Genomic DNA, 9,023 nt, shown 5'->3' on the forward strand with positions numbered 1-9,023 from the left:
TTGATCTTTCTTGCCATGGGAGAAGTGCTTAGCTTTTGGTTCAATCTTGCAGTGTCCTTACCCATTGACAGAAAGGGTTGCAAGGCATGTATTGTATTGTTGCCATCGAGGATAAAAAGATTGGGTTTATATCATATTGCTTGAGTTTATCCCTCTACATCATGTCATCTTTCTTAATGTGTTACTCTGTTCTTATGAACTTAATACTCTAGATGCATGCTGGATAGCGGTCGATGTGTAGAGTAATAGTAGTAGATGCAGGCAGGAGTCGGTCTACTTGTCGCGGACGTGATGCCTATATACATGATCATGCCTAGATAATCTCAAAATTATTCGCTTTTCTATCAATTGCTCGACAGTAATTTGTTCACCCACCATAATACTTATGCTATCTTGAGAGAAGCCACTAGTGAAACCTCTGGCCCCCGGGTCTATCCGTTATCATATAAGCTTTCAATCTACTTTTATTTGCATCTTTACTTTTTGCATCTATATTATAAAATACCAAAAATATATTTATATTATCATACTATCTCTATCAGATCTCACTTTGGCAAGTGGCCGTGAAGGGATTGACAACCCCTTTATTGCGTTGGTTGCGAGTTCTTTGTTTGTTTGTGTAGGTGCGTGGGACTTTTGAGGAGCCTCCTACTAGATTTCTCAAAAACTGAGGGAAATACTTACGCTACTATTGCTGCATCACCCTTTCCTCTTCAAGGAAAACCAACGCAAGCTCAAGATGTAGCAAGAAGGATTTCTGGCGCTGTTGCCGGGGAGATCTTCGCTCAAGTCAAGACATACCAAGTACCCATCACAAACTCATCTCCCTCGCATTTACATCATTTGCCATTTGCCTCTCGTTTTCCTCTCCCCCACTTCACCCTTGCCGTTTTATTTGCCCTCTCTTTCCCAATCTCTCTCTCTTTTTCGTTTGCCTTTTTCTGTTTGCTTGTGTGTTGGATTACTTGTTTCCATGGCGCAAGATAATACCAAATTGTGTGATTTCTCCAATACCAATAATAATGATTTCCTTAGTACTCTGATTGCTCCTCTTAATGATGTTGAGTCTTGTGAAATCAATACTGCTTTGCTGAATCTTATTATGAAAGATCAATTCGCCGGCCTTCCTAGTGAAGATGCCGCTACTCATCTAAACAACTTTGTTGATTTGTGTGACATGCAAAAGAAGAAAGATACGGATAATGATATTATTAAATTGAAGTTATTTCCGTTTTCACTTAGAGATCGTGCTAAAGTTTGGTTTTCGTCTTTTCCTAAAAATAGTATTGATTCTTGGAACAAGTGCAAAGATGCTTTTATCTCTAAGTATTTTCCTCCCACTAAGATTATCACTCTTAGGAACGATATTATGAATTTTAAACAACTTGATCATGAGCATGTTGCCCAATCTTGGGAAAGAATGAAATTTATGATTCGTATTGCCCTACTCATGGTTTGAATTTATGGATGATCATACAAAAATTTTATGCCGGTTTGAACTTTGCTTCTAGAAATCTTTTAGATTCGTCCGCGGGAGCATGTTTATGGAAATCACTTTAGGATATGCTACAAAACTTCTTGATAATATTATGGCTAATTATTCTCAATGGCACACCGAAAGATCTTCTAGTAAAAAGGTGCATGCTATAGAAGAAATCAATGTTTCGAGTGGAAAGATGGATGAACTTATGAAGTTATTTTCTACTAAAAATACTCCTCTTGATACCAATGATATGCCTTTGTCTACTTTGATTGAGAATAATAATGAATCTATGGACATGAATTTTGTTGGTAGGAATAGTTTTGGAAACAATGCTTATAGAGGAAACTTTAATCCTAGACCGTTCCCTAGTAATTCCTCTAATAATTATGGACATTCCTACAATAATTCTTATGGTAATTTTAATAAGATTCCCTCTGATTTTGAGAATAGTGTGAAAGAATTTATGATTTCTCAAAAGAATTTTTATGCTTTGCTTGAAGAAAAATTGCTCAAAGTTGATGATTTGGCTAGGAACGTTGATAGACTTTCGCTTGATGTTGATTCTCTCAAACTTAGATCTACTCCTCCTAAACATGATATCAATGAGTCTCTCAAAGCCATGAGAATTTCCATTGATGAGTGCAGGGAAAGAACTGCTAGATTGCGTGCTAAGAAAGATTGCTTTGTAAAGGCGTGTTCTTCTAATTTCCGTGAAAATAATGATGAAGATCTCAAAGTTATTGATGTGTCTCCTATTAGATCTTTGTTTCGCAATAAGAATCTTGATAATAATGGGACTGGATATGAGTCAACTTTAGTTAGAAGGCGTCCCAAGAATTCAGAGTTTTTAGATCTTGATGCTAAATTTGGTAAAAGTGGGATTGGAGAGGTCATGACTTTAAATAGTATTGAACCCACTATCTCGGATTTCAAGGAATTTGATTATGATAATTGTTCTTTAGAAGGTTGTATTTCCTTGTTGCAATCCGTTGTTAATTCTCCTCATGCATATAGTCAAAATAAAGCTTTTACCAAACATATCGTTGATGCCTTGATGCAATCTTATCATGAAAAACTTAATTTGGAAGTTTCTATTCCTAGAAAACTTAATGATGAGTGGGAACCTACTATAAAGATTAGAATTAAAGATCATGAGTGTTTTTCTATGTGTGATTTGGGTGCTAGTGTTTCCACGATTCTGAAAACTTGATGTGATATTCTAGGTTTCCATGATCTTGATGATTGCTCTTTAAATTTGCACCTTGCGGATTCCACCATTAAAAAGCCAATGGGAAGGATCAACGATGTTCTCATTGTTGCAAATAGAAATTTGGTGCCCGTAGATTTTATCGTTCTTGATATTGATTGCAATCTTTCTTGCCCTATTATTCTTGGTAGACCTTTCCTTAGAACGATTGGCGCGATTATTGATATGAAGGAAGGGAATATTAGATTCCAATTTACATTAAAGAAAGGCATGGAGAACTTTCAAAGAAAGAAAGCCAAATTACCTTATGAATCTATCATGCGAGCTACTTATGAATTGAGTGCCAAAGATGGCACTACTTAGATCTATCTTCGCTTTTATGCCTAGCTAGGGGCGTTAAACGATAGCGCTAGTTGGGAGGCAACCCAATTTTATTTGTGTTTTTTGTTTTTGTTTCTGTTTAGTAATAAATTTTGCATCTACCTTCTATTTAGATGTGTTTTAATCTTTTAATTAGTGTTTGTGCCAAGTAGAACCTACAGGATAACCTATGATGATAGTTAATTTGATTCTGCTGAAAAACAGAAACTTTGCGAACATGAAATTAGTTTTGTTAAATCACAGAAACGTGTTTTTGCGTTTATTCTTTTTTCTCCTGATCAATAGGCACATTGTCCAGGACTTCCTATTTTTGTAAGATTTTTAGAGTTCCAGAAGTTTGCGTTAGTTACAGATTGCTACAGACTGTTCTGTTTTTGACAGATTCTGTTTTTTCGTGTCTTGTTTGCTTATTTTGATGCATCTATGGCTAGTATTAAGTGGTATGAACCATAAAGAACTTGGAATATAGTAGGTTTAACACCAAAATAAATAAATAATGAGTTCATTACAGTACCTTATGTGGTGGTTTGGTTTCTTTCACTAACGGAGCTTATAAGATTTCCTGTTGAGTTTTGTGGTGTGAAGTTTTCAAGTTTTGGGTAAAGCTTTGATGGACTATGGAATAAGGAGTGGCAAGAGACTAAGCTTGGGGATGCCCATGGCACCCCAAGATATTCAAGGATATCCAAAAGCCTAAGCTTGGGGATGCCCCGGGAAGGCATCCCCTCTTTCGTCTTCGTTCATTGGTAACTTTACTTGGAGCTATATTTTTATTCACCACATGATATGTGTTTTGCTTGGAGCATCGTGTATTATATTAGTCTTTGCTTTTTAGTTTACCACAATCATCCTTGCTGTACACACCTTTTGGGAGAATCCCACTTGATTGAATTCATTAGAATATGCTATGTGCTTCACTTATATCTTTTGAGCTTGATACTTTTTGCTCTAGTACTTCACTTATATCTTTTAGAGCACGGCGGTGGATTAATTTTGTAGAAATTGCTAGTCTCTCATGCTTCACTTATATTATTTTGAGAGTCTTTTAGAACAGCATGGTATTTGCTATGGTTATAAAATTGTTCCTAGAATGGTAGGCATCCAAGTTGGGTATAATAAAAACTATCATAGGAAGTGAATTGGATGCTATGATCAATTTGATGCCCTAGGTCTTCGTGAGCAAGCAAGTTGGATGCACACCCACTAGTTTTCTCTTGTTGAGCATTCATTTATAGCTCTGGTGCATACGTTGCATGGCAATTCCTACTCCTCATGTTGACATCAATTGATGGGCATCTCCATCGCCCGTTGATTATCCTCGTCAATGTGAGACTTTCTCCTTTTTTGTATTCTCCACACAATCCCCATTATCATATTCTATTCCACCCATAGTGCTATATCCATAGCTCACGCTCATGTATTGAGTGAAGGTTGAAAAAGTTTGAGATTATTTAAGTACGAAAGAATAGCTTGGCTTGTCATCGGGGGTGTAGAATTTGGGAACATCTTTGTGTGACGAAAATGAAGCATAGCCTAACTATATGATTTTGTAGGGATGAACTTTCTTTAGCCATGTTATTTTGAGAAGACATGATTGATTTGATTAGTATGCTTGAAGTATTACTATTTCTTTTATCAATATGAACTTTTATTTTGAATCATTTGGATCTGAACATTCATGCCACAATAAAGAAAATTACATTGAATTATGCAAGGTAGCATTCCACATCAAAAATTCTGTTTTTATCATTTACCTACTCGAGGACGAGCAGGAATTAAGCTTGGGGATGCTTGATACGTCTCCAACGTATCTATAATTTTGATTGTTCCATGCTATTATATTACCCCTTTTGGATGTTTATGGGCTTTATTTTACACATTTATATCATTTTTGGGACTAACCTACTAACCGGAGGCCCAGCCCGTATTGCTGTTTTTTTTTGCCTATTTCAGTATTTCGAAGAAAAGGAATATCAAACGGAGTCTAAACGGAATGAAACCTTCGGGAGCGTGATTTTTGAAACGAACGTGATCTGGAGAACTTGGAGTGCAAGTCAAGAAGCAAACGAGGCGGCCAGGAGATAGGAGGGTGCGCCCACCCCTCCTGGGCGTGCCCCCTGTCTCCTGGGCCCCACAGGCGGCCACTATCGGTGTCAAAACCGGCGGATCTCGGGTAGGGGGTCCCGAACTATGCGTCTAGGCGGATGGTAACAGGAGACAAGGGACACGATGTTTTTACCCAGGTTCGGGCCCTCTCGATGGAGGTAAAACCCTACTCCTGCTTGATTAATATTGATGATATGGGTAGTACAAGAGTAGATCTACCACGAGATCAGAGAGGCTAACCCTAGAAGCTAGCCTATGGTATGATTGTTGTTCGTCCTACAGACTAAAACCCTCCAGTTTATATAGACACTGGAGAGGGCTAGGGTTACACCAAGTCGGTTACAATGGTAGGAGATCTACATATCCGTATTGCCAAGCTTGCCTTCCACGCCAAGGGAAGTCCCATCCGGACACGGGACGAAGTCTTCAATCTTGTATCTTCATAGTCTAGGAGTCCGGCCAAAGGTGATAGTTCAGCTATCCGGACACCCCCTAGTCCAGGACTCCCTCAGTAGCCCCTGAACCAGGCTTCAATGACGACAAGTCCGGCGCGCATATTGTCTTCGGCATTGCAAGGCAGGTTCCTCCTCTGAATTCTTCATAGAAGATTTTGAACACAAGGATAGTGTCCGGCTCTGCAAAACAAGTTCCACATACCACCGTAGAGAGAATAATCTTTACACAGATCTGCTGACGTATTCCGCGGCGTGACATCACACCATGGCCAGGCCTTTATTCGAATCGTTTTTACTGTCCCACCTTAGCACGTTTAGCGAGGCGGTTTCCTTGGCACGTCTTATCAAAGCGGAGATCGTGCCCCCTTATTCCGGGATCCTCATCAATACGGGCGTGGGTAACCCAACCGTGCCCGTTGGCACGCCCCCTCTATGGAAGGCGAGTCCCAAACGGCCACGGGGAGGGCTCTTGGTATTCAACCTCTTTATAACGAGACCAAGGCCTGCTCCTTTCTTTTAATCTCAATCGAATCCGCCCCTCGCCTCGAGTTCCAACACCCAAAGCTCCAGATTCAGGCGCTTCGGACCTTCGATGATGTCCGGCTCCGACCTGCAAGGCCGATGGATGCCTTCTTCCATCACGGAAGAAGACGTGCTAAAGCTGAGAGACGCCAGGTATCTAACCGGTGAAATTTCACATAGGCTGCCTTCCCAAGGGCAGGTTATTCCTACTCCCGAGCCTGGTGAGAGCGTGGTGTTCGTGTCTCACTTCCTTCGGGGTTTAGGCTTCCCGACGGACCCCTTCGTGAGGGGGCTCATGTTTTATTATGGGCTGGAATTCCACGACTTGGATCCGGAGTCCATCCTCCACATCTCATCGTTCATTGTCGTATGCGAAGCCTTCCTCCGCATTACCCCTCACTTCGGATTGTGGCTCAAGACCTTCAAAGTGGAGCCAAAGATGATCAAGGGGCAATAGAAAGAGTGCGGAGTGGCTGTTATAAGCAAAAATGCTGACGCTCCATAGCCCCAGGGCTCTTTTCAAGAGGTGCTCGGTTTATGGCAATAGGAGTGGTTTTACATCACCGCTCCCAGGGGCACCAAATGGGTGGCGCCACCTGCCTTCCGCCCGGGTCCTCCACAGCGGCTGGCGTCATGGGTTAACAAAGGACTCGGCTGGGGGTCGTCCAAGGACGTTCCTCTGCTGCAGGGTCGTATTCAAGACCTCCAAGAGAGAGAGAGAGAGATCAATGTGGTCATAGCGGCGCAGGTCATGCTGATTTGGCGCCTTCTTCCCTGCAAACGTCGCCCCCTCCGCCTGTGGGAATTTAATCCAGAGGGACCACAAGCTCTCCAACACTTCATGGGCACGACGCCCGTGGAGATGTATAAACTGTTCTTCGGATCACAAGAGATGTGTCCGGGCTTGACCGAGGACGCAGGTCTGAGCTACAATCGCCCGGATACTCAAGTAAGTAGCCCTATGCCCGGACACGCTATCCGTACATTTATCATAAACTTGCCCTTTAAAGAGTTGTCCCTTTAACAGGAGTGGATAGCGAAAGCAAAACTAATAAGGTGTCCGGCCCCCCTCCCTGAGACCACGCCGGATCCTGTGTTAACCAAGATGCTGGAGGCTGCGCCTTTGGAAGAGGGCAAAGGGGGGAACAAGGAAGCTACTGCCTCCGCGAAGGAGGCTTTCAAGGAAGGGGGGATCGAGAATCCCTCCCTCCAGGGGGGGAAGAGGACCGCTTCTGAAGATCCGGAGGCCAAGGCCTCAAAGCGGGGGAAGAAATCTTCACCAGAGGGTCCTGCGCCAGGAGAAGCCCCGGCCGCACTATTTCCCCCAGGGAATCAGCCCTCCAGCGAGCCGTAAGTAGAAAGGGGAGTTTTGTAATAAGGGACATCCCTGTTTTTATTTCTGATGATAACCGAAGTTTTACCTTGTAGTTCGGATCTCAGCCCTTCTCAGCAGAGCTCGTCTTCGGGGGATCTTTGTCCGGAGATGATGGAGAGCGAAACGCCTCCATCTTCCGCACCGTCATGCAGGGCGGACGACCCTGAGGTGTCATCGCAGAAGGTTTCCCCGAGTCCGGCGGGGCCGGGAGGTCCGGCACCAACTAGTGTACGGTCGGAGGAGCTGAAGCATCTGCTCGGGCGAGCGTCTATCTCAGAAGATCATCGTGCGTTAATGGGTACGGTTATTGAAAGGATTTCATCCGCTGAGAGCGGATTGCATGAAGCCGTCAGAAGTTTACTGACGGGGTTTGAGGTACACGAAAATGATATACCTTTTGACAGTTTTGCATATAGAATGCGCCCTGTATAGATAGTAGCCCCTGAGCCTCGGTGCGTTGTCGAAAGTGACAGCGCGCCGAGGATCATTATCTCAGTTGTAAGATGTCGCCTGCCCTATATAGGTGGCGGAGCGTCCGGTGGTCAGCCGGACTGATCAACATGCCGAACTGAAGCGGCAACTTGATGTGGCGGATGCGGACATCGCGCTTGTTAATAAGCGGCTTGACGAGTCACAAGGTATGCAACTTCTCCACGGACACCTGGTAAGGGAGCTTGACGCCCATGCCTTACAACATGTATGCTTTATGCAGATGGTGCCGCTACTATGGAGAACCTTCGGGCGGATCTAGCCCGAGTCAAGGAGCAAGCCAGAAAAAGTGATGCGGCTGCCTTGAGGGCGGCCGAAGAGCTAAAAGCCGAACAGGCTGCTCACTGCCGAAGCAGGGAGAAAATGGCCGAGATGGCTGGGAAGTTGAAGAATGCTACCGACCGCTACGAGTTTCTTGAAAAAGAATGTCAGCAAGAGGACCTGAAGAAGGCCACTACTGAGGCCAAGGATGCTCGCTCTGCGATGAGAGCTATGAAAGAGGAGCTGCGTCAGGCCGAAGATATTACGGCTGGAAAGCCTTTTCTGCTGCGGAGGAAATTTACGGATCCTAAGTATGCTCAGTTGGGCCAGCTGTGGGGTGCGGAGGATGCTTATCTGGATTTGGCGGCGAGTGCCGCAGACGCGGTCGCACACTTCCGGTCCGCTTCCATTAACTGATCGGTTAGCCAAATGGGCTGAGCTGAATAGGTTGTCCGGACTTGCCATGAAGGATGTCGTGACTCATTTGTGGCCGAAAAGGCCCGAGCCGAAGAGTTATTTTGGCTTGGTGCAGCAGTTCCTTGGCGCGGTGCCGCATATCGATGCAATGAAGTGGTCGGCATGCATAGAGGGTGCGCGGATGGCTCTTGCCCGTGTCAAGACATGATGGGCGGAGATGAAGGCCACCTGACGTTGCATCCCAGGATTCGGACAGAAGCCGAGTACCTGCCGAGCACTATTTTGAGGAAGTCCTGCAAGGCGCTCGTTTAATAGAGACGCAATGCT

This window comes from Triticum dicoccoides, chromosome 3B, assembly GCF_002162155.2.
Source record: "Triticum dicoccoides isolate Atlit2015 ecotype Zavitan chromosome 3B, WEW_v2.0, whole genome shotgun sequence".
Taxonomy (NCBI): Eukaryota; Viridiplantae; Streptophyta; class Magnoliopsida; order Poales; family Poaceae; genus Triticum; species Triticum dicoccoides.